Source organism: Mobula hypostoma, chromosome 1, assembly GCF_963921235.1.
Source record: "Mobula hypostoma chromosome 1, sMobHyp1.1, whole genome shotgun sequence".
NCBI lineage: Eukaryota > Metazoa > Chordata > Chondrichthyes > Myliobatiformes > Myliobatidae > Mobula > Mobula hypostoma.
The window spans coordinates 3359369-3382487 of record NC_086097.1 but is presented as its reverse complement, the minus strand read 5'-3'; the positions used below and the strand labels follow the sequence as shown (position 1 = coordinate 3382487).

At 41.7% G+C, this 23119-nt stretch overlaps 1 protein-coding gene and 1 pseudogene across 1 annotated transcript in view; both read left to right on the top strand.

Moving 5' to 3' along the window:
* The window catches only part of prima1 (proline rich membrane anchor 1), a 254401-nt gene that overhangs the window by 123637 nt on the left and 107645 nt on the right, over positions 1-23119 (top strand). The gene's annotated exons all lie outside the window — the stretch shown is intronic.
* Positions 18457-18841, top strand: LOC134350556 (sin3 histone deacetylase corepressor complex component SDS3-like; annotated as a pseudogene).

The window sequence follows — 23119 nt, the reverse complement described above, 5'->3', positions numbered from 1 at the left end:
TGCCCATTCTCCCAATCTATCCAAGTCTCTCTGCAGACTCTCTGTTTCCTCAGCACTACCGGCCCCTCCACCTATCTTCGTATCATCAGAAAACTTAGCCACAAAGCCATCTATTCCATAATCCAAATTGTTGATGTACAACGTAAAAAGAAGCGGCCCCAACACAGATCCCTGTGGAACACCACTGGTAACCAGCAGCCAACCAGAATAGGATCCCTTTATTCCCACTCTCTGTTTCCTGCCAATCAGCCAACACTCTATCCATGTATGTAACTTTCCCATAACTCCATGGGCTCTACCTTGTTAAGTAGCCTCATGTGTGGCACCTTGTCAAAGGCCTTCTGAAAATCCAAATATACAACATCCACTGCATCTCCCTTGTCTAGCTTACTTGTAATTTCCTCAAAAAATTGTAATAGGTTTGTCAGGCAGAATTTTCTTTTAAGGAAACCATGCTGAGTTCTGCCTATCTTGTCATATGCCTCCAGGTACTCCGTAACCTCATCCTTGACAATCGACTCCAACAACTTCCCAACCACCGATGTCAAGCTAACCAGTCTATAGTTTTCTTTTTGCTTCCTTGCCCCCTTCTTAAATAGTGGAGTGACATTTGCAATCTTCCAGTCCTCTGGAACCATGACAGAATCTATCAACTTTTGAAAGATCATTGCTAATGCCTCCGTAATCTCCACAGCTACTTCCTTCAGAACCCGAGGGTGCATTCCATCTGGTCCTGGAGATTTATCTACCCTTAGACTATTCAGCTTTCTGAGTACTTTCTCAGGAAATTGTGACTGCACACACTTCTCTTCCCTGCCACCCTTGAGTGTCCGGTATACAGCTGATGTCTTCCTCAGTGAAGATACTCGTTCAGTTCCTCTGCCATCTCCTTATCTCCCGTTATAATTTCTCCAGCATCATTTTCTATCGGCCCTATATCTACTCTCATCCATCTCTTACTCTTTATATACTTGAAAAAGCTTTTAGTATCCTCTTTGATATTATTTGCTGGCTTCCTTTCATGCCCAGCCCCCTGCACCTTTTGAACGAACAAAAGAAATGAAAGAAGTAGCTTTGTGAACTGTCTGGAGGATGTCGCCCGTGATCACATTGTTCATTGTTTGCATCTCCTTCTGGATCTGATTCTCTGATTTAAGGTGAAGTTTGATAGGTTCTTGATTAGTTAGGGCGTCAAAGCTTATGGGGAGAAGTTGGCGGAGACGCGATGGGCCAAATGGTCTAATTCTTCTCCTACGTCTGATGGTCTTATGACCTTATGGACTATTGGGTCCCGACTGGTGGGAAGGAAAGAGGAAAGAGAGTTGCTGTTGCAATTGTTGTGAGAAGGGAAATAGGTGATGGAGACAGGAAAGTGGACCAGGACATTGCAAAGAAAATGCTCTCCTTGGAATGCTAAACCAGATGGGGGAGATATATATGGGGGCAAATTCCCATTTGAGGGGATAGAAATTATTGATTGCAGAAGGCAAGGATAACTTTCAGGGAATTCGATATCATCCAGGACAAAGCAGTCCACTTGATAGACAAACAAGAGAAAATCTGCAGATGCTGGAAATCCAAGCATCACGCGCACAAAATGCTGGAGGAGCTCAGCAGGCCAGACAGCATCTATGGAAAAAAGTACAGCCAACATTTTGGGCCGAGACCCTTCATCAGGACTGGAGAAAAAAAGATGGAGTGTCAGAGTAAGAAAGTGAGGAGGGAAGGGAGGGCTTTGATTTTGAAGGAAGTGGGAGTCTCTTCCTCCCTACATCTGTGACACTTCACACACTCTTGATCTTTTCAATGATTTCAAGTTCCCTGGCCCCAATCATCTTATTTTCACTATGGATGTCCAGTTCCTACACCTCCATCCACCACCAGGAAGGCCTCAAAGCTCTCAATTTCTTTCTGGACACCAGACCCAACCAGTTCCCCTCCACTACCACTCTCCTCTGCCTGGCGGAACTTGTCCTCACTGTTAATAATTCCTCCACTGGCTCCTCCCACTTGCTTCAAACAAAAGGTGTAGCCATGGGCACTTGCATGGGTCCCAGCTATGCCTGCCTGTTTGTTGGTTATGTGGAAAAGTCAATGTTCCAAGCCTATACTGCCGCACTGTTCCTCTGCTCCATCGATGACTGCATCACCCATGTGGAGCTCGCCACTTTATCAACTTTGCCTCCAACTTCCGCCCTGCCCTCAAATCCACCTGATCTATTTCCATCACCTCCCTCCCCTTTCTCTATCTGTCACTGTCTCTAACTCTGGAGGCAGCTTATCTGCTGATGTGTACTATAAACCCACAAACTTTCACAGCTACCTGGACGATACCTCTTCCCATCCTGTCACTCGTAAAAATGCCATCTCGTTCTCTCAATTCCTCTGTCTCCACTGCATCTGCTCTCAGGATGAGACTTTTCCTTCCTGATGAAGGAGATGTCCTCCTTCTTCAAAGAAATAGATTTCCCTTCAACGGTGCCCTCAACCACATCTCTTCCAGTTCACGCGCATCTGTTCTCACCCCATTCTCCCACCACTGACTTCAAACACATTCACCCCTTCACCACTGACTTCAAACACATTCACCCCTTCACCACTGACCTCAAACACATTCACCCCTTCACCACTGACTTCAAACACATTCACCCCTTCACCACTGACCTCAAACACATTCACCCCTTCACCACTGACTTCAAACACATTCACCCCTTCACCACTGACCTCAAACACATTCACCCCTTCACCACTGACCTCAAACACATTCACCCCCTTCACCACTGACCTCAAACACATTCACCCCCTTCACCACTGACTTTAAACACATTCACCCCTTCACCACTGACTTCAAACACATTCACCCCTTCACCACTGACTTCAAACACATTCACCCCTTCACCACTGACCTCAAACACATTCACCCCCTTCACCACTGACTTTAAACAGATTCACCCCTTAACCACTTATTTGTGGGAAATGGCAGTTCCTTTCAGAAAATGTGATAAACTCAGTGAAGTTTCTGAATATCCATGGCATGGACCTCAGGGTGTCCTTGAACAGATGAAAGCAATGAAATCTCTTCTCAGGCAGGACAATGCTATCTTACATTACTGTCCAAGGACACATACAGCTTTTGTTCTATCTCTGTGTAGTTGCTGTGTTAAGAAAGCCTTGAACAATGATTTATCTGAGCAGTCCTGGCCACTAAAAATACCCGACAGTGTGGAATCTTGAAGATTTCCTGATCCACAACAAGCTGCACATTGAGAGAATTGAAAGCTTTCCAGCTGATAAAAACGTCTGGGTTATTAAGGGGAGCCCTTAAGCGTGCTAGAGTGCAGTCATTTGAAAATAACAAAAATTGCAGATCTGAAATCTGAAAACAATTTTTAGTATTGAATTGAAGTTTGGGGAATGGCATTTTACCATCTATTTGGTCACATAGCAGCCTTCAGGGCTGCATGTCAAATTGCACATTTTCAGATAATGTGTTTATTCTCTTGGTGTCAGGACTGGCCAGTTCTGCTGTATAGTTACATATTTGTTATGTTAACTCAGTTTTACCCCTCTGCAATGACACAGTGTGATGTGCTGTACATTTCCAGCATTCTGTGTTTGGTTACAGCTCTTTCCTGCTTTTCATCGGATTATATTTCCCTTTGTGTGTTCTCTGTCCCTAACAGCCATGACTAATCTATCAACCAGGCAAATCTGTGCACAGCAGAACTAGCTGAACAATCCAACTATTTCCCAATCAATGAGCCATGACCTCTGTGAGACATCTGAATCTCTTCGAATTGAGTTTAAAGTTCTCTTACTTATTTTAAACCTCCCAACGGTCTGGGACTGAAGGACATTACAGAATCATTTTCATTTTTATAATCCTCTGGAGCTCTCAGGTCTTCTTACACCAGTCTCTTAAATTTAAACAAATTCACTCAAAAGATAATTAGCAGGTCAGCTTTTGTGAACTACATTCCTAAACTGTGGAATTCAATACCTAAAACTATAAGGGATGCACACTCAGCCAACACTTTTAAACACCAGCTCAAAACTTAGTTTACTTTGCTTTGAACTATCATTTTTTTTGTCTTTTATATTCATGTTTTAACCGGTATCCCATTGTAAAGCACTTTGAACTATATTGTCTGTATGTAAAGTGTTCTGTAAATCCGACAAAGGATCTCGGCCCAAAACGTCGACTGTACCTCTTCTTAGAGATGCTGCCTGGCCTGCTGCGTTCACCAGCAACTTTGATGTGTGTTGCTGTAAATCAGTTACTATTATTATTATTCCTTTTATTTGCTCTACTCCTCCCCTCACTTCTCTGCAACACAAAACTAATTTGTATATTATTTGTTCTACATCTGATTGGAAACAGTTCTCCTGGTTAACATCCGTTTCAGCTATTATTCCATTATGGATTTACTATGAATGTCCACAGGGAAATGAATTATGCAAACTTGAGATTTGTCTCCTTACAGGCAGCCACAAAACAAAAACCTGAAAGAACCCATGAAAAAATAGACAAACAAACACCCAATGCACAGAGAGAGAAACAAAAGCACAAATCCTTCAGACAATAAAGCAAGAACTAAAGTGAGTCCGTAGACACGATCCCAGGAAAATGAGTCCGTAGACATGATCCCAGGACAACTGGAGCAGGGCCACAGCCTCAGCCTTAGTGCCACAGAGAGCGGAGTATACATCGTGGAGCAGCGAGCAGAACAAGCACGGCCCACGCCTCCTGTCTCGATACCCAGCCTTTCCAATCCATCCAGCCCAGTGTTTAGATCATCCAAACATCAGGTCATTCCTCGCTGTAAGACCTGGGCTTTATCACATCGACACGCTCTGGGCACGGACCCTGCCACCATGTTTTGGCCTCTACCTTTCCAAATCAGCCTGGCACTTAGATCGATCAAACCTCACACTCAGTTTAGGTGGACAGGCACCGAGACTCATCCACTCTGACTGTTCTTCACTCTGCTCGCTCCAGTTCCATCTTGACCACACCTCAACCTCACTCTGACCACTTCTCCTCGAACATGCCTCGACCTCGCTCCGAGTTTGCATTGAGCCCCTAGTCAGCCTTGCCATTGCTTGCAGTGACCGTTTACCACAATTTTCCACAGAAAAAGTGATGTTATTAAAATATTTAGTTGTATTTCTGCTTTATGAACCGCCAGTAAGCTGTCACCTGTTCTCAGTAGCGCAATCTTAAATGGGAAGTGTTTAATCTATCCTTAAAATTTTTATTGTTGAAACTTTGGAATATCAATTCTGTGAGTGTTCATATGTTAAGTTGTAACTATTAGAACAGGTGAACTGTTTCTATCAACACTTTGCACCTTTCTATTGAATGGAGAGGGTTATACTTTACTTACCACTTTCTAGTTAATACTGTGTAGGTATAGAACATAGAACACAGAACAGTACAGCACAGGAACAGGCCCTTCAGCCCACAATGTTGTGCTGACCCAATTCAATTGGTAATCAAATGGGCAGCTGAACTAATCTCTTCTGCCTGCACAATGCTCCCATCCCTCTATTTTCCTCGTATTCATGTGCCTATCTGAACATCTCTGGAAAGTCCCTAATGTATCTGCCTCTACCACCACCCCAGGACCCCAGCACTCTGCGTAAAGAACCTGCCCCCTCTCACATTAAAGCAAGCTCGCTGGTATTAGACTTGTCAGAACTGGGAAAAAGATACTGTCTGTCTGCTCCATCTGTGCCTCTCATAATCTTATAAATCTCCATCAGCCTCTACCATTCTGGAGAAATGTCAGACCAAATTCTATTCTTAGCATCAATAGACAGTGGCAACAATCTTCATACATGAGCTTGGCCAGACGTCTTCTCTGCCATTACACCTGAGTTTGCTCTCTAGGAAGAATGTCAGAACACTGCGCTGCGCACCATGTGGGATCTACTTGAAAGGGCAAACAACTCTGCACATATTGAGCCAATCAAGCTGAAGAAACATTGCATCGACAGGAAGGTGACTGAAGGAGGAACATTTTATTCAAAGTCAACTCAGCAAAGAAGGAAAGTCAAAATAAATAAAAATAAAATAGAAATGAAATAATTTGCAATAATTGTAATTTGAAGCAATGAAATGGCATTCTTATAAAGGTTGGTGTTCGAAGTCAGAGTTTTCCTTTGGCCGATTTAAAGATTTAGCACATTATTAAGTACTTCCTCATGCTGAACGATTCTTTTTGAAAGCTAGGAAGAGGTGTACCCTTCTTCTGTCAAGTAAGACTGGCCCGCGAGCAGCCTCATTTTTTGGCAAGTTTAATGTTTATTGCATGAAGTGCATGACTTCCAGCTGTTCTGTGCTTTCAATGCTGTCTTCCAGAATCATATCATCGCATCATTAACTGAATGTGTTCCACTTGTTGTTGCTGGCCAATTCACTTAAAATTCAATTTAATTCAGGATTGTTTAATGCCATTTCCAATACACAAGTGTAAAGTAGAATAAAATAATTGTTACTCCAGATCTGATGCAGCACAAAAGAACACAATAAGATAAAGAACACAAAAATAATAAAACACACAATAAATATAAATACATAAGACAGCTTATACACATAGATTGTTTGTATGTCCATAAAATGATGCCAGGTACAGGAGTGTCTGAACATAAGGTGACTGACAGGAAATGATAAAGTAGTGGAGGGGTGGGTTAGTGGGTGGAGGTGTTGATCAGCCTTACTACTTGGGGAAAGTAACTGTTTTTGAATTGGTCCTGGCATGGACACTATATAGCCTCCTCCTGATGGAAGAGTATCAAACTGTTCATGAGCAGAGTGAGTGGGATCCTTCAAGATGTTACTGGCTTTTTTCCAGCACCTTTCTGTATATATAGCTCTAACACATGCAAGTAAATATGTTTGAATAATGTGTAATGCACACAATATGTTTTCTTTAGACTAATGAAGTCAAATATCCTCAGGGTTTCCCTTGTCATGGATCAATATCTTCAGAATGACTAAATAATGAGTCAAAGAGCTCTGAAACCTCAGAGTCAGTGGCAAGGAAGAGATGATGATGTCTTGTGACAGGTGATCCTCAGAGAGTGTTTTAAACAGAAATCTGTGATGTTACCCAAGGACAACTTTGTTCTCAGGGAAGGAAAAAATAGGATTAGTTATTAATTGTCCTATACTTCACCGATTCATTCTTGTAGTAATGATGCCATTAAGATGCCACTTTGCCCGATGATGGTTTCAGCTTTATATATATATGTAACTATACATTAAGGATCTGCGTCAAAGCCAGAAGGAAAAGCCATTCTTATCGCATTAATCAATTTTCTCTCATTTATTTGGCATGATGTTGATATGCGGCCAAATGAATTATTCCATAAGGTACTGCAAAGCACTGTCATTCTTCAGGCACCTGAGCTATTATTAATATTATTATTATTTCATTTTTGTGACTGTACATGCTATGTGTTGTGTGCCACGTGTGACTGTATGGGGCTCTTGCACCTTCGCCCCGGACGAATGTTGTTTAGCTGTTGTACGTTATGGTTAAGTGACAATTAAACTTGAACTTGAACTTGGGGTATATAGCCTACTGTTAATATACCTGTTCGTAAAGGTAGTACAAAGAACCATAAACTTGTGGATTCTCACCCATTAACTACTCTCTAAGATACTGAAACTTGTTTCCATGTGTGGGGAGTAAAGTAAGTTGTTTCCTGAATTTGTTACATAGATTTCTAGTTGCTATTACTGCTTATTTAGATAGTATCTTCAACATTCAATAAGACCTTAAGACATAGTAGCAGAATAAGGCCCTTTGGCCCATTGAGTCTGCTGCACCATTTCATCATGGCTGACTTATTATCCCTCTCAACCCCATTCATCCCAGAGCGAGTACTCAGGATGTGCGCAGCACAACTGGCAGATGGGTTTACTGACATTCTTAATCTCTCCCTCACCCAGTGTAGAATGCCCCCCTGCCTCAAATTATCCAACATTGTCCCTGCACCAAAAAAGAATTAAGGTAACACGCCTGAACGACTGGCGTCCTGTCGCACTCACCCCAATAATAAGCAAGCACTTTGAGAAGCTGGTCAAGGATTATATCTGCAGTTTGCTGCCATCCAAACTGGACCCCCAACAAGTCGCCTACCGACACAACCGATCGACAGATGACGCAAAATCCACTGCTCTACGTACCGTCCTTACACATCTGGAGAAGAAGGATGCTTATGTGAGAATGCTGTTCTTGGACTACAGTTCATCATTCAACACCATAATCCATCCAGGCTCGACAAGAAGCTCAGAGACCTCGGCCTTCACCCTGCCTTGTGCAGCTGGATCCTGGACTTCCTGTCAGATCGCCAGCAGGTTGTAAGAGTGGGCTCCCTCACCTCCACCCGTCTGACTCTCAATACAGGAGCCCCTCAGGGCTGCGTACCGAGTCCCCTCCTTTACTCCCTGTATACCCATGACTGTATCGCCACTCATAGCTCCAATCTGCTAATTAAATTTGCCGACAACACTACATTGATTGGCCTTATCTCAAACAATAATGAGGTGGCCTACAGGGAAGAAGTCATCACCCTGACACAGTGATGTCAAGAAAACAACCTCTCCCTCAATGTCTCAAAAACAAAGGAGCTGGGTGTGGACTACAGGAGGAATGGAGATGGGATGACATTAATGAATCTGGGGTGAGAGGGTAACACCTTTAAGTTCCTCGGCATAAACATCACCAAGGACCTCACATGGTCTGTACACACTAGCTGTGTGGTGAAAAAGGCACAACAACGCCTCTTTCACCTCAGATGGTTGAGGAACTTTGGTATGGGCCCCCAAATCCTAAGAACTTTCTACAGGGGCACAATTGAGAGCATCCTGACTGGCTGCATCACTGCCTGGTATGGGAGCTGTACCTCCCTTAATCGCAGGACTCTGCAGAGGGTGGTGTGGACAGCCCAGCGCATCTGTAGTTGTGAACTTCCCATGATTCGGGACAATTACAAGGACAGGTGTGTAAAAAGGGTCCGTAAAATCATTAGGGATCCGAGTCACCCCAACCACAATCTATTCCAGCTGCTACCATCCGGGAAACGTAAAAGCCAGGACCAACAGGCTCCGGGACAGCTTCTTCCACCAGGCCATCAGACTGATGAACTCACACTGATTTGAGTGTAGTCTATATTACATTGACTGTTCTATATATTATAAATTACTATAATTGCACATTGCACATTTAGATGGAGACATAACATAAAGATTTTTACTCCTCATGTATGTGAAGGATGTAAGAAATAAAGTCAATTCAATTCAATTCACCTGCCTTTTCCCTGCAACCTTTGACATGCTGACTAATCAAGAACTTATCAATCTTTGCATTAAATGACTTGGCCTCTACAGCCGCCCATTGCAATTAATTTCACAGATTCAATGCCATCTGGCTAAAGAAATTGCTCCTTATTTCTCTTCTAAATGGACGCCCCTCTATTCCATTGATTCCCATCCTTTTTTATACCATGGACCCCTACCATTAACCAAGGAGTCCCTCTGTTCTGAGGTTCTGCCCTTTGAACACACCGTCCGTCGCTACTACCGATTGGATGGTTCAGTGAGGTCCTCAGATCAGCCCTGCCAGGGTCAGCAACAGCTCTGTCTGGTGGAGCACCGAGGAGACCATCAAACTTGACTATTTTTTCAGGTGTCAGATCTCTCAGTGGGAGGGCATTTTGGAGATAGTGATCATAATTCTATCTCCTTTACAATAGCATTGGAGAGAGATAGGAACAGACAGGTTAGAAAAGCGTTTAATTGGAGTAAAGGGAATTATGGGGCTATCAGGCAGGACTTGGAAGCTTAAATTGGGAGCAGCTGTTCTCAGGGAAAGGTACGGAAGAAATGTGGCAAATGTTCAGGGGATATTTCTGTGGAGTTCTGCATAGGTACATTCCAATGAGACAGGGAAGTTATGGTAGGGTACAGGAACCGTGGTGTACAAAGGCTGTAGTAAATCTAGTCAAGAAGAAAAGATAAGCTTACAAAAGTTCAGAGAGCTAGGTAATGTTAGAGATCTAGAAGATTATAAGGCTAATAGGAAGGAGCTTAAGAAGGAAATTAGGAGAGCCAGAAGGGGCCATGAGAAGGCCTTGGCGGGCAGGATTAAGGAAAACCCCAAGGCATTCTACAAGTATGTGAAGAGCAAGAGGATAAGACGTGAAAGAATAGGACCTATTAAGTGTGACAGTGGGAAAGTGTCTATGGAACCGGAGGAAATAGCAAAGGTACTTAACGAATACTTTACTTCAGTATTCACTACGGAAAAGGATCTTGGTGATTGTAGTGATGACTTGCAGCGGACTGAAAAGCTTGAGCATGTAGATATTAAGAAAGAGGAAGTGCTGGAGCTTTTGGAAAGCATCAAATTGGATAAGTTGCTGGGACGGGATGAGATGTACCCCAGGCTACTGTGGGAGGCAAGGGAGGAGATTGCTGAGCCTCTGGCGATGATCTTTGCATCATCAATAGGGACGGGAGAGGTTCCAGAGGATTGGAGGGTTGCAGATGTTGTTCCCTTATTCAAGAAAGGGAGTAGATTGCCTACTGTTATTTCGAATGATCAAACTGGATTTATTAAAAATAGGTATTCATATTTTAATATTTGAAGATAGTTAAACATTATTTATTCTCCCTCATTTAAAGAATCTGAATGTATTGTCTCTCTTGTTGCAGAGAAAGCCTTTGATAGGGTGGAATGGCCTTATTTATTTCAGGTTTTGTAGAGATTTAATTTTGGTCCGGGATTTATTTCCTGGATCAAACTGATTTATCAAGCCCCAATGTCTGTGGTTATATCTAACCATCAAAAATCTCCTTATTTTAGAGTATATAGAGGAACCCATCAGGGTTTCCTCTTAGTCCTTTATTATTTAATTTGGCTTTAGAACCACTTGCTATCACTCTTAGGGATTCCAACTCTGTTCAGGGTATTAAGAGAGGGGATAAAGTACATAAGGTTTCGTTGTATGCAGATGATTTATTAGTTTACATTTCAGACCCTAGGAAATCTATTCCTTCTATGTTATCCATATTTACTGAATTCAGTACTTTCTCTGGATATAAGTTAAATTTACATAAAAGTGAATTATTTCCTATTAATAATTATTCAGATCAATATGATCAAATACCTTTTAATATTGCTAAAATTTATTGTATCTATCTTGGTCCTAAAAATTTTAAAGACATATAAATATAATTTTCTTCCTTTAATTGAATATACACAACAAACGCTTTCCAAATGGTCGCCTATGACGATGTCGTTAATTGGTCAAATAAATGCTATAAAAATGAGAATTATACCAAAATTTTTATACATGTTTCAAGCTGTTCCATCCTTTGTCCCGAAAACTATTTTTGATAGAATGGATTCTATAATCTTATCATACATCTGGAATAATGAAAGCTCTAGATTGAGTAAACCTTTACTGCAAAAGTTAAAAAAAGATGGTGGCTTGGCTTTTCCAAACTTTAGATTCTATTACTGGGCAATTAATAGTCATTATATTACTTTTTAGATTCACTGTATAGATGTGCAGAACTGCCCTTCACAGTTGGACTTGGAGGAGAACTCAGTAAAGAGGTTCTCTTTGGCTTCTTTGCTGGGAGTTCCTCTTCCCTTTTTGTTTTCTAAGATTGGTAGACAAGATCTTAGTCCCATTGTTAGACATACATTAAAAATTTGGTTTCAGTTTCTCAGATCTTTTGACTTAAATAACTTTATTCTTTCTAGTAATATCCATTTTAATTATTTTTTTAAACCATCAATTTTAGATAAGGCCTTTTTAACATGTAAAACTAAGGGTATAATAACTTGTCTAGATTTGTTTTTAGAGGATTGTTTAATGTCTTTTTCTCAGCTAGTGGACAAATATGATTTATCTAATGCACAATTTTTTAGGTATTTACAAGTTAGGAATTTTTTGCGCAGTTTGTTACCGAATTACCCGTTTGCTCATTCACCAAATATGATAGATGTTACCTTTCAGCTTAAACTATTCCAAAAAGGATTGATAGCCATCATATATAAACAGCTATTGAATTTACGAATGATGTCTAATGATAAGGTTAAACATGCTTGGGAACTGGAACTTCAAGAGTCACTTTCAGATAACCAATGGAATAAAATTGTTCATTTAGTTAATAATTCATCTATTTATGCCCATCACTCCTTGATTCAGTTCAAGGTAGTGCACAAGGTGCATATGCCAAAAGATAAACTAGCGCATTTTTTAAAAATATAAATCCTACTTGTGATAGATGCAACACTGAGGTGGCCTCCTTAAATCATATGTTTTGGTCCTGTATAAAGTTAAATAATTTTTGGAGAGATGTTTTTAGGACGTTTTCAGAAGTCATAGGTTTGGACCTACAACCTAATTCATTTACGGCGATCTTTGGGATTATTCCAATGGAAGCAGGAAACGTTCCTCAATGCTCAACGCATGATAGCTTTCTCAACTGTATTGGCTAGGAGAGCTATTCTATTGTAATGGAAGGATCCCAATCCACCTACTGTATTTTTTTGGCTCTCCTCCATCATGTCTTGTTTAAATTTGGAGAAAATGGCGGAGCAGACTCGATGAGCCAAATGGCCTACTTCTGCTCCTTTGTCTTATGGTCTTATGGTCTAAAATAAGGAGTCAGATGTTTGATACATCTTTTAAATTTGAGCAAACGGTGACCTTTTGTTCAATATTTTCATATGATCTAATTCTTTTTACTTTTCCAGTTAATTTCTTTTTCTCCACGAAGTTTTAGATTTAATCAGAACGATTTTCCCTTTTTTTTTAACTGTATCCTCAAAAACTAGCCCAGTTCCCCTTTTATTTGTTTTAGATTAGTTTAGTGGGGTTTTTTTCTCAATAACAGGAAATCTTGAGTCTTTTTTTTCTATGAACTGTTGAGAGGAGAAGTGGTTCTCTTGACTCTTTATATTAGCTTAATACTATATATGATTTTGACAGTGTATATTCCTTTCTTTGTACTAATATTGATATATGTATTTGAGATAACCTCCCCTCTGGTTTGTATTTATCCTTATTCTTTTAAATCAATAAAAAAAAGATTGAAAAGAAAGGGAGTAGAGAAAGCCCAGGAAATTATAGATCAGTGAGTCTTATTTCAGTGGTTGTGAAGTTGATGGAGAAGATCCTGAGAGGCAGGATTTATGAACATTTGGAGAGGTATAATATGATTAGGATTAGTCAGCATGGCTTTCTCAAGTGCAGGTCATGCCTTACGAGCCTGATTGAATTTTTTGAGGATGTGACTGAACACATTGATGAAGGAAGAGCAGTAGATGTAGTGTATATGGATTTCAGCAAGGCATTTAATAAGGAACCCCATGCAAGGCTTATTGAGAAAGTAAGGAGGCATGGGATCCAAGGGGACATTGCTTTGTGGATCCAGAACTGGCTTGCCCACAGAAGGCAAAGAGTAGTTGTAGATGGGTCATATTCTGCATGGAGGTTGGTCACTAGCGGAGTGCCTCAGGGATCTGTTCTGGGACCCTTACTCTTCATCATTTTTATAAATGACCTGGATGAGGAAGTGGAGGGATGTGTTAGTAAGTTTGCTGATGACACAAAGGTTGGGGGTGTTGTGAATAGTATGGGGGGCTGTCAGAGGTTGCAGCAGGACATTGATAGGATACAAAACTGGGCTGATAAGTGGCAGATGGAGTTCAACCCAGGTAAGTGTGAAGTGGCTCATTTTGGTGGGTCAAATATGATGGCAGAACATAGTATTAATGGTAAGACTCTTGGCAGTGTGCAGGATCAGAGGAATCTTGGGGTCCGAATCCATAGGACGCTCAGAGCTGCTGCAGAGGTTGACTCTGTGGTTAAGAAGGCATATGGTATATTGGCCTTCATCAATCATGGGAGATTGATCGGGGAGAAAGCTATGTAGCATCCATGACAGGACCACAAGATTCAAAAGCCAACATTAAAACCAAAGAGAGAGCATATTGTAGAGCAAACGTTACTGGGAAGGTAGAGGATTGGAAAGCTTTTAAAGTCACTAATGAAAAGTTAGAAAATGAAAGTAATCTGGCCAATAATATTAAAGAGGATAACAAGAGTTTCTTCAGATATATAAAGTGTAAAAGAGAGGCAAGGGTGGATATAGGACCATTGGAAAATGATACTAGGGACGTAGTAATGGGGGACAAGGAAATGACAGATGAACTGAATAAGTATTTGCCTCAGTCTTCACTGTGGAAGTCAGTAGTAGTGTGCAGAAAGTTTGAGTGTGTCAAGGGCAGAGGTGTGTGAAGTTGCCATTACTAGAGAAAACAGTTCTTGGGAAACTGGAAGGTCTGACAGCAGATAAGTCAGCTGAACCAGATGGAGTACGCCCGAGGGTTCTGGAAGAGGTGGCTGAAGTGATTGTGGAGTCAACAGTAATGATCTTTGAAGAATCAATTGATTCTGGCATGGTTCCAGTGGAATGGAAAATTGCAAATATAACTCCACTCTTCAAGAAGAGAGAGAGGCAGAAGAAAGGAAATTACAGGCCAGTTAGTCTGACCTCAGTGGTTGGGAAGATATTGGATTTGAGGGTGTGGTTTCATGGTACTTGGAGATACATGATAAAATAGGCCATATTCAGCTTAGTTTCCTCAAGGGAAAATCTTGCCTGACAATTCTGTTGGAATTCTCTGAAGAAATAACAAGCAGGATAGACAAAAGAGAATCAGTTGATGTTGTGTGCTTGGATTTTCAGAAGGCCTTTGACAAGGTGCCACACATGAGGCTGCTTAACAAGCTACGAGCTCATGGTATTACAGGAAAGATTCTAGCATGAATAAAGCAGTGCCTGATCGGCAGGAGGCAAAGACTGGGAATAAAGGGAGCCTTTTCTGGTTGGCTGCTGGCCGGTGACTAGTGGTGTTCCACAGGGGTCTGTGTCGCAACCGCTTTCTTTACATTATATGTCAATGACTTGGATGGCAGAAATAATAGCTTTGTGGCCATGTTTGCAGATAATGTAAAGATATGTAGAGGGACAGGTAGTTTTGAGGAAGTGTAGAGGACTTGGATAGATTAAAGGAATGAGTAAATAAGTGGCAGATGGAATGTAGTGTTGGGAGGTGTATGGTCATGCACTTTGGTAGAAGAAATGAAAGGGTTGATTATTTGCTAAATGGAGAGAAAATTCAAAAATCTAAGGTGAAAGGAGGCTCGGGAGTCCTTGTGCAGGATTATTTTGCATCAGTCTTCACAGTGGAAGACATCTGCAGTATACCAGATATTCAAGAGTGTCAGGGAAGTGAAATTTGTGCAGTGAAAATTACGACTGAGAAGGTGCTCAGGAAGCTTAATGGTCTGAGGGTGGATAAATCTCCTGGACCTGATGGAATGCACCCTTGGGTTTTGAAGGAAGTAGCTGCAGAGATTGCGAAGGCATTAATGATGATCTTTCAAGAATCGATGGATTCTGGCATTGTACCGGATGACTGGAAAATTGCAAATGTTACCCCACTATTTAAGAAGGGTGGCAGGCTGCAGAAATGAAACTATAAACCTGTTAGCCTGACATCAGTGGTTGAGAAATTGTTGGAATAGATTGTTATGGATGAGATTACAGAGTACCTGGAGGCATATGACAAGATAGGACAAAGCCAGCATGGTTTCCTGAAAGGAAAATCCTGCTTGGCTAATCTACTGCAATTTTTTGAGGAAATTACAAGCAGGGTAGACAAAGGAGATGCAGTGGATGTGGTGTACTTGGATTTTCAGAAGGCCTTTGACAAGGTGCCACACATGAAGCTGCTTAGCAAGATAAGAGCCCATGGAATTTCAGGGAAGTTACTAGCATGGGTGGAGCATTGTCTGGTCAGCAGAAAACAGAGAGTGGGAATAAAGGAATCATATTCTGGTTGGCTGCCAGTTACCAGTGGAGTTCCACAGGGGTCAGAGTTGGGACCACTGCTTTTTACGATGTATGTCAATGATTTGGACTACAGTATTAATGGATTTGTGGCTAAATTTGCCGATGATACAAAGACAGGTGGAGGAGCAGGCTGTGTTCAGGAAACAGAGAGCCTGCAGAGAGACTTAGATAGTTTAGGGGAAATGGGCAACGAAGTGGCAAATGAAATACAATGTTGGAAAGTGTATGGTCATGCACTTTGGTGGAAGAAATAAATGGGCAGACTATTATTTAGATGGTGTACCGTTTTGCCTACAGTATAATAAGGGATTACTTTATGTTTTAGTAACACGTCATTGAATGTGCTATTAGGCGCGTATTGATCTGTACGTGTGTGCCGAGTTCAGTTTCTGCCAGTAAAGAACAATGAACCTTAGCTCCTGGCTCCAACAGTTTTATTTATAGCATTGTGTAACCAGGCCACATTCACAATAAATTGGCGTCGAGAATTATGAACCTACATCTTATCGGAATGCCGTGTTTTAGTTAATAACGACACTTACAACACGCTGGAGGAACTCAGCAGGTCGGGCAGCATCCATGGAAATGAACAGTCAACGTTTCGGGCCGGAACCCATCGTCAGGACTGTAGAGGGAAGGGGCAGAGGCCCTATAAGGAAGGTGGGGGGAGGGTGGGAAGGAGAAGGCTGGTAGGTTCCAGGTGAAAAACCAGTAAGGGGAAAGATCAAGGGGTGGGGGAGGGGAGGCAGGGAGGTGATAGGCAGGAAAGGTGAAGAAGGAATAGGGGAAAACACAATGGGTAGTAGAAGGAGGCGGAACCATGAGAGAGGTGATAGGCAGCTGGGGGAGGGGGCAGAGTGACATAGGGATAGGGGAAGGGAGGGGGAGGGAATTACTGGAAGTTGGAGAATTCTATGTTCGTACCAAGGGGCTGGAGACTACCCAGACAGTATATGAGGTGTTGCTCCTCCAACCTGAGTTTAGCCTCATCATGGCAGTAGATCCAACCTGAGTTAACATTGACTGATCATTTCCACTGATGCTGCCCGACCTGCTGAGTTCCTCCAGCGTGTTGTGAGTGTTGCTTTGACCCCAGCATCTGCAGATTATTTTGTGTTAGTTAATAATGTCACTCAGAGGAGAAGAGAGAGAAGGGAGATGAAAAGGAGCAACACACGCATCTAGACGGAGTGCGCTCATTGCGCTAGCAAAAATGACACGTGAGTCAAGTGGAACATGCTGTGACTGCAAGGAGCTAGCTGAAAAGAAAACGGGGAAAAACGGGGCTAAATTAACATAACAAGGATGGCGATATTTGGAACCATTACAGCATTTGATAGTAGCATTGAAAACTGGGTAACTTACATTGAAAAAGTGGAATTATATTGTGAGGCTAACGGTGTTAATGATGAAAAGAAAGCCAGCGTCTTACTCAGTATTATGCAAGCAAAAACATACCGGCTACTACGGAGCTTGTTAACCACTGAAAACCACTGACAAAATGTCCAAGCAAATAGTAGACTCTCTCCAACAGTATTTAAACCCCAAACCACTGAATAGCTGAAAGATTTAAATTTCACAAACGGAATCAGAACAAAAACGAAAGCATTTCTGAATATTGTGCTGAATTGCACAAATGATCAGAACATTGTCAATTTGGAGCTGGTCTATCGGACACATTGAGGGACAGGTTAGTGTGTGACATGCACTGTGAAGCCACACAGAAGAAGCTTCTGTGTGAACGAGACCTTACATTCGAGAAAGCACTGAACATTGCAATATCATTAGAAACAGTGGCACAAGGTGCTTCGGAGATACAACAAGAATCTCTGGAATATGCTATGTATAAAATGTCACTGAACAGAAATGAAGGGAAGAAATGTTACTGTTGTGAGAACAGGTCACATCACCCTGGTGACTGTTGGTTTAAAGACAAAGAATGCAGAAACTGTGGCAAACAGGGCCACACTGGCAGAGTATGCAAAGCTAGTAAACAGCAGAAAAAGGACAAAATACAGAGAAACAAGAAACCCCAGAAAGGAAAACACAACAATGTACACAAAATGGGAGAAAGCAGTTCTGATGAAAACGACTCAGATGAAAGTAAATTGTCTTGTCTGCAACTTCACAGCGTGAAAGAGACAGATGATCGAAGGGTAATAAGGATCACTCCATAAGTGGCAGGTGTGAGACTTAAAATGGAGTTGGATACAGGCTCAGCTTTAACAGTGATCTCTGTACATGACTACAAACAACTGTTTTCTCACATACCTCTGAAACGAACTAAACTACTGCTAAAGACTTACACAGGACAGAAAGTGCATCCCAAAGGTAAAATTAAAGTGACAGTGACCTACGGAGACAAAACACAGCAGCTGAACCTCTACGTACTGAAAAACAGAGGACCACCGTTGCTGGGACGTGAATGGCTCAGGAAAATCCAGTTGGATTGGCACACCATCAAGGCACTAGATGTGTTAACAAAGGAGGGCAGCTCAGCGGGGAAGATGTCCACAGCTCTTCTCTCACCCACTGTCGACTATTACAATGATGAGGAGGAGCTAGACAGCGTCAACGATGAGGATGAACGCAGTATCCGTGGCTGCGACTCGGATGAAGATACAGAGGATGCAAGGGAGACAGATATTGCCAATAAGCAGGATGATGAAGACTACCTGGAAGTAAAAGAGCAGATGTACCAGGAGAAATTGACATCTCTCAAAATACAGCTACAGCAGATACAGGAAGGCACTTTGCAGGAGTATCAGAAAAGGATGAAGAAACCAGATCAACAATACAAGGAAAGAATACAAAATGCAGAGTTTTTTTCTGCAACTGGAGACAGAACAAGTGGAAAGGAATTATATTAAAGAGAAGAAAGCAGCAGTGATGGAATTTAAAAGGAAGATAAAAAGATTGAGTTAGAAGAAAACAAACAGATGATTGAGAATGAGAGGCTAACAATGGAATTCACAGGAGATCCTATGGAGGTAAAGCCAATAATGACTAAGAAACTAAGGAGGAGACCTAATGACCCTGTTCCAATTACAGACAAAAGACAAAAACCTGCACCTGCGCAGTTAAATTACTTGTTCACAGATGAACAGATAATCGAAGATCTGTGAACTCTCAATAAGCTTAAATCTCCGAAAAGACCAGCACCTCTGTCTTCTCCTGAACATCTTCCCAGCACTCCTGCTGAATCACCAGCACAAAGATATGAAGCACGAATAGAAGATGGAAAGTTATATTATGATAAGAGGTGGTATCATAAAGGTCAGGCTATCTATTTGGAATCTAATGAGAATACGAAGATTGGCTGTGCAATTAGCTCAGTTGGAACAAATGAGATATGGGTAAGGAAGATAAGTGATAGCACAAAGATGCGTGTATATCTAGGACAGCTGCACAGAGGAGTCTTCATTATACGGAGGCGATCTGCTGCATAGAACTCTTAGCAAGTTGGAGGCGCACATCTTCTTAACTCCCTATGCTCAGAGGTCAACTGTTCATGACTTTTATATGGAAATCTGTATTAAAACAAACAAGTTTATTGACAGACTGAAGAACACACTATTTGAAGACACTTTCCAATGCCATCTCAGTTTTGATGATTGTACATATTTTTAAGAATAACATTCACCTTTTCATGGATTTCACTTTGCTTTCGTCATCTTTGTAAGATGGAGGTGACTTCTCTTTATGGCTGAAACCTGCCAATTTGTGGATTGTTTAATTTATTCCAGACAACAGAGTGAAGACCTATTTGCTTCATGCCAGACAATCTAGAGAAGACCCACCCCCCCCAGAGACTTGAGTTATAAATGGGTCTTAGACCAAAAGTGAAAAAAAGGCTTGTTATAATTTGATATTATTATGTTACTTTGTTATAATTTGATATTATTAAGTTACTAAGTAAACAAATGGTAGACGTTTGTACATTAAGGGTAAACATATTTGTTTAGCATAGTGCCCCAGTAAAAAAAAAACAATTGATACACTATTAAAATAAAAGGGGAGGAGTGTACCGTATAGCCTACAGTTTAATAAGGGACTACTTTATGTTCTAGTAACACATCATTGAATGCACTATTAGGCACGTATTGATTTGTACGTGTGTGCCGAGTTCGGTTTCTGCCAGTAAAGAACCATGAACCTTAGCTCCCATTTCCAGCGTTTTTATTAATAGCATTGTTGTGTAACCAGGCCACACACACAACAGATGGGGAGAGAATTCAAAATGCAGAGAGCCAAAGGGACTTAGGAATCCTTGTGCAAGATACCCTAAAGGTTAACCTCCAGATTGAGTCGGTGGTGAAGAAGGCACATGGAATGTTGCATTCATTTCTAGAGGAATAGAGTATAGGAGCAGGAATGTGATGTTGAGGCTCTATAAGGCACTCGTGAGACCACACAGAGTATTGTGTGCAGTTTGGGCTCCTTATTTTAGAAAGGATATACTGACGTTGGAGAGGGTTCAGAGAAGTTTCACAAGAATGATTCCAGGAAAAAAGGGTTACTGTATGAGGAACATCTGGCAACTCTTGGGCTGCATTCGTGGAGTTCAGGAGAATGAGGGGGGAATCTCTGAATGTTAAAACGCCTGAACAGATTAGATACAGCAAAGTTATTTCCCATGGTAGGGGATACTAGGACAAGAGGGCACAACTTCAGGATTGAAGGATGTCCTTCTAGAACTGAGACGCGGTGAAATTACTTTTGTCAGAGTGTGGTAAATCTGTGGAATTTGTTACCATGAGCGGCTGTGGAGGCCAAGGCATTGGGTGTATATAAGGCAGAGATAGATTGACTCTTGATTAACCAGGGCATCAAAGAGTATGTGGAGAAGTCAGGGGTGTGGGGATGACTGGATGAAGTGGATCAGCCCATGATTGAATGGTGGAGCAGGCTCGATGGGCCAAGTGGCCTAATTCTGCTCCCATATCTTATAGTCTTATGGCCTTAAAAACAATTACCTTCCCCAAGCAGTAAGGCTGATCAACACGTTAACTCACTAACCCACCCCTCCAAGCCCCCACCACCAAGTCTTTATTATTTCCTGTCAGAGTCACTTTATGTACAGACTCCTGTGCCTGGCATCATTTTATGGATGTATAATCAATCTATATTTTTATATATAAGCTATCTTATTTATTGTGATTTTTTATTATTGTGTTCTGTATCTTATTGTGTTTTTTCTGTGCTGCTTTGGAACTAGAGTAACAAATATTTTGTTTTCCTTTACACTTGTGTGCTGGAAATGACATTAAGCAATCCTGAATGTTGAAACTTAATCCACTCCCAGATGTAGGAAAGGGTATTAGAGAACTGAAATTTTCTAGGCCTTTGCCTTTTGAAGGTTTTGGAAATGGGAGTTAGTGGATCAGTCTGAGAAGCAATACTGGTATGAAGTGGTAAATATCCTCCTGCTGTGCCTACAGGTCTATTGCTCTTTATTTCAACTGATTCTGAACTTTAATTTTAATAGTGCACCAATTTTCAAACACACTGAGAAAATTTCTTTAACCTTATATTCAGAGATACAATGCAGAACTGGTCCAACGAGTGGTACTGCCCAACAACCCGCTGACTTAACCCTAGCCTAGTCACAGGACAATTTACAATGATCAATTAACCTACCAACCAGTATCTGTTTAGACAGTGGGAGGAAACCAGAGCTTCCAGAGGAAAGCCACATGGTTTACGGGAAGAAGGTGCATAGGGGATGCCTATTGAACCCCGAACTCCAATGCCCCGAGCTGCCGTAGCATCACACTGACAGCGATGCCACTCTGATGCCTAGATCTGGAAGCAAGTTAGCTGACTGGTTTACAGAACAAGCCTCCATGTCACTTCACATCTTCTTGAAAACTTTAACCTTGATGGATTGGGGTTGACCATGGATGTTTCAACCTAGGTGTCTATGCAAGCCTGGGCAGTGCGATACAAAGAGCAAACTGGTGCCCAGGCAGCAGGCTTGGCCTCTCCACATAGCTCATGAATCCAAAGGAACAACAGGAACTGACACAGTTTGGCACCAGCGGTGTCACAGCAGTTGTCAGTCAGTGTTGAACTCAATGTCGGACTGCCTTAGGGACTCCAGATCTGGATTTTTCCCTTGGGGTTTACTCTTGAAGCCTTCCCCATGAGTGGGTACAGCTGCAAGGCAGCGGAGGTTTGAGATCAGAGATTTTATTCTCTTAGATGAGCTGCCAACCACGGCTGACAAGTTCCATCTGCCCAAAGCAAATAGTTTTAAGGTGCCAGTAACCTGTCTTTGCTTCTTTTTCTGTCAGTAGAAATGGTTCCACTGGGCTTAGTAGCTAAATCACAGGTGAAGGCCAGTAACTGGACTAGGTTGTCAGAGGCTATTTGAGGCGCACGCCATTGGGAGCATTTAATAGGTAGTGGGAACTTGTTCCCATTACCACCCCCGGCTATAACAACCTCAAGGAACCATAACCTTCAACGTTTCACTTTATATTGGCTCTTGCAGCAAATGAGTCACACATGCAAATATATGTAGAGGTTCGCCACTGAGCAGACTAATTCATGTTTGCTGTAGCTGTGCAGTGAGTACTTAAACAATTACCTACATTAAAATCCATACGCTTTTAGAGCATTGCCAACCATTTTGTTTTCAAGCATTCATACATAATTTAGATCAAGCAACGGTTAAGTATCAAACTGATTTATTTAATTATTTAATTTATTATTATAGCGATAGGTTCGGACTTTATTTCCTGGAGTGTAGAAGATAGAGGGAGATTTAATAGAGGTATACAAAATTACGAGGGGTACAGACAGGGTAAATGCAAGGATATTTTTCCACTAAGGTTGGGTGAGACTACACCTAGAGGTCATGGGCTATGGATGACTCAGAGGGTGATGAGAGTGTGGAGCAAGCTTTCAGCAGAAGAGGGAATGTGGATTTGATTCCAAAGTTTAAGAGAAATTCGGATAGGTACATGGAAGGGAGGGGGTATGGAAGGCTGTGGTCGGGGTGCAGGTCGATGAGACCAGGTAGATTAATAGTTTGGCACAAACTAGATGGGCTGAAGGGCCTGGTTTCTGTGCTGAGTGTTTGATGACTCTGTGAATTTACTTTGATTTAGGTGGGTACTGAGAGTGAAAGTACATTATTGTGGAAATGCAATTTAATATCCTTGA